Source organism: Pseudoliparis swirei, chromosome 9, assembly GCF_029220125.1.
Source record: "Pseudoliparis swirei isolate HS2019 ecotype Mariana Trench chromosome 9, NWPU_hadal_v1, whole genome shotgun sequence".
In the NCBI taxonomy this organism is placed as follows: Eukaryota; Metazoa; Chordata; class Actinopteri; order Perciformes; family Liparidae; genus Pseudoliparis; species Pseudoliparis swirei.
In genome coordinates, this window is record NC_079396.1 from 2,629,263 (window position 1) to 2,633,032 (window position 3,770).

At 45.8% G+C, this 3,770-nt stretch overlaps 1 long non-coding RNA gene across 1 annotated transcript; it reads right to left on the reverse strand.

Moving 5' to 3' along the window:
• Window positions 1-520: 520 nt before the first annotated feature.
• LOC130200198 (uncharacterized) lies at window positions 521-1,764 on the reverse strand. The gene is made up of 2 exons (XR_008832944.1): window positions 1,500-1,764; window positions 521-659 (listed from the first exon to the last, which is right to left on the reverse strand). It is a non-coding gene; the product is annotated as an uncharacterized LOC130200198 (long non-coding RNA).
• Between the last annotated feature and the right edge of the window lie 2,006 nt (window positions 1,765-3,770).

Sequence of the window (3,770 nt, forward strand, 5' to 3'; positions counted from 1 at the left end):
TGTATCTCTGTTTATGATGCGTTGTGTATCTCTGTTTATGATCCGTTGTGTATCTCTGTTTATGATTATTTGTGTATCTCTGTTTATGATGCATTGTGTATCTCTGTTTATGATGCATTGTGTATCTCTGTTTATGATCCGTTGTGTATCTCTGTTTATGATGCATTGTGTATCTCTGTTTATGATGCGTTGTGTATCTCTGTTTATGATCCGTTGTGTATCTCTGTTTATGATTATTTGTGTATCTCTGTTTATGATGCGTTGTGTATCTCTCGATGATACGACACATGGCACTGCGTGGCAGGATTGTAATATTTCATCAATCCTTCAGATCTGGTCTCACATCTGTGCGTCGTCATGGATATGAAGCGCCCCGCGGCTCCTCCTGGAAACGCCGGCTGCTCATTGGCCAGGAGAAGAAGAGCTCTCTCTCTCTAATGCTCAGCATCATTGTCCCTCTCTCGTTCTCTCACATACACACACTTTGAAAGCGTTCCAGAGTCTGAGTCACGAAATGAAAAGCGCTTCAATTATGTTTATTTTTTACGCCATTTTGTGTACTTGAAGTCAAAAAGAAGGCGTGTCCCGAGACCTCGGCCAAGGTCGCACGCCAACGAAGACGTCAGCCCGCCGCTCGACACGCCGCCGGTCGGTTTCGTCTGCGAAGGAAACAAATGAATAAACAAACAAACGAAACCGGAACAAATTTTGTGAATTGATCTCCGGCAGAAGAAAACAAACATGATGTGGGAGAGAGAGAGAGAGAGAAAGAGAGAGAGAAAGAAAGAGAGAGAGAGAGAGAGAGAGAGAGAAAACGGTTCTTAAGAGTGATGCCAGAAGAACCATTTCTGGTTCCACAAAGAACCTTTCAAACCAGGGTTCTTTAAGGAACCAATTTCTTAACTAGTTTTTTAAAGAACCTATAAAGGTGTCTCAAAGAACCTTAAAAAATAGTTCTTCAAAGCGCCATATCTGGTTCCACAAAGAACCTATCAATCCAGGGTTCTCTAAAAAAGCATTTCCTGAGATAGATCATCAAAGAACCTATAAAGGTTACTCTAAGAACCTTAAAAATTGTTTTTCAAGGCACCATTTCTGGTTCCACAAGGCAACTTTCAAACCAGGGTTCTTTAAAGAACCATTTCCTTAAATAGTTATTTAAAGAACCTATAAAGGTGTCTCAAAGAACCTTAAAAAAAGGTTATTTGAGGCACCATTTATGGTGTCTCAAAGAACCTTTCAAAACGGGTATTTAAAGAACCGTTTCCTTAAAGGGTTCTTCAAAGAACCTTTAAAGGTGTCTCAAACGAAAGAAAGGTTCTCCAGTAGGTGATGGTTCTTCGTAGAACCACAAAGCCTTTTAAAGAACCCTTTCTGTTCTGTGTGCAGAGGGTTAGATGGAGATGTTTGTTCCTGCTCCCCTTCCCTCTGGTTTCTATGTGAGGACTCAAAGACTCAAAGACGCAACAACTCAAATACTCAAAGACTCAAAGACTCACCTCATGATGTCGGAGCTGCTTTCTGAATCGTCTTTCGGGCTTTTTGACCTCCACAAGCTGCCGAGCGTCACGCTGACGGTGAACACAGCGTTCCTCTTTCCCAGGAGCACTTATAGTCTGAGTTATCAGACACGTCGTCATGGCAGTTGGATGACGAAAGACATCGTTGTTTATTATTATTCTGGATGACGTGTGACAACAAAGCCTCAGATGGACATCGCCCACGATGACAATCTGTTTCTTTCCGTGTGAACTGATTGCTGGCAGGTGCAACGAGTGTTCCTCCACCCGAAGACCGGTCACACTCGTTTCCCTCCGTCACATTATGTAATATGCTTTTCACGTTAGTGATGCCTTATCAGGCGTCAACCATAAAACTCACCACCAGGGGGCGACTCCTCTGGTTGTTTAGAAGTCTATGCTTCATGTTTTAAAAGCTGCATTCTCTCTCCTGACCACCAGGGGGCGACTCCTCTGGTTGTATAGAAGTCTATGCTTCATGTGTTAAAGCTACATTCTCTCTCCTGACCACCAGGGGAAAACGTATCTGGTTGTATAGAAGTCTATGTTTCGTGTGTTAAAACCTGCATTCTCTCTACTGACCACCAGGGGGATACTCCTCTGGTTGTATAGAAGTCTATGCTTCATGTTTTAAAAGCTGCATTCTCTCTCCTGACCACCAGGGGGCGACTCCTCTGGTTGTATAGAAGTCTATGCTTCATGTGTTAAAGCTGCATTCTCTCTCCTGACCACCAGGGGGGACTCCTCTGGTTGTATAGAAGTATATGCTTCATGTTTTAAAAGCTGCATTCTCTCTTCTGACCACCAGGTGGAGACTCCTCTGGTTGTATAGAAGTAGTAAAGTACATTATGGTCATTTAGAATAAATTCAGCCAGCTCTATTTATACCTGCCACTTACTACAATAACTGTGATTATAATTATCAGCATAGCCGAGCTCAACGTGGCAGCACAGAGGGACATCAGGGTGACAACAGGGTGACATCGGGGTGACATCGGGGTGACAACAGGGTGACATCGGGGTGACATCAGGGCGACAACAGGGTGACATCAGGGGGACAACAGGGTGACAACAGGGTGACAACAGGGTGACATCAGGGGGACAACAGGGTGACATCAGGGTGACAACAGGGTGACATCAGGGGGACAACAGGGTGACATCGGGGTGACATCAGGGTGACAACAGGGTGACATCAGGGGGACAACAGGGTGACATCGGGGTGACATCGGGGTGACAACAGGGTGACATCAGGGGGACAACAGGGTGACAACAGGGTGACATCAGGGGGACATCGGGGTGACAACAGGGTGACATCGGGGTGACAACAGGGTGACATCAGGGGGACATCAGGGTGACAACAGGGTGACATCAGGGGGACATCAGGGGGACATCGGGGTGACAACAGGGTGACATCAGGGGGACATCGGGGTGACAACAGGGTGACATCAGGGGGACATCAGGGGGACATCGGGGTGACAACAGGGGGACATCAGGGGGACATCAGGGGGACATCAGGGGGACAACAGGGTGACAACAGGGTGACATCAGGGGGACATCAGGGTGACATCGGGGTGACAACAGGGTGACATCGGGGTGACATCGGGGTGACAACAGGGTGACAACAGGGTGACATGTGGGCATCATGAGCCGGTGGGGTGAGCAACTGCCTGAGCCTCTGAGATTTACAGTGACAGTGTGTAGAAATAAACCACACACACACACACACACACACATGCCTGCATACACCACGTGATACGAGGTTGTTTCGCAACTGAATCTCAAAGTGATTTTAAAATGTTGTTGTTTTTAATCGTGTTAGATTTGAGTCAACGATGAATCCCGCTGCGTGAGCCTCGTCTCCGGTTCCACGCGGAATCCATCAGGTATTTATTTTTTGTGTGTGTTAGGAGAAGCGACGCCCGCTGCTTGTCATGTTTATCTCCAGGAGAAGTAGAAACTCTGGAAATATACACTATCGTTCAAAAGTCTGGGGTTAGAAATGTCCTTATTTTTCAAAACACTGTTTTTATTCAACATTAAATGAATCATAAACCCTCTCTCTACATAGTTAATGTGTAGATGACTATTCTCTGGTGTGTAATGAAGTCTACAGAGGTGTATAGAGGCCCATCTCCAGTGTTCTATTGGTACATTGTGTTATCGCCTTAGAAGACTAGCGGAGGGGTAGAAAACCCTTGAAAGCCCTTTTTATGTGAGCGCAGCTGAAAACAGTTTTAAGCTGCTGAGAGA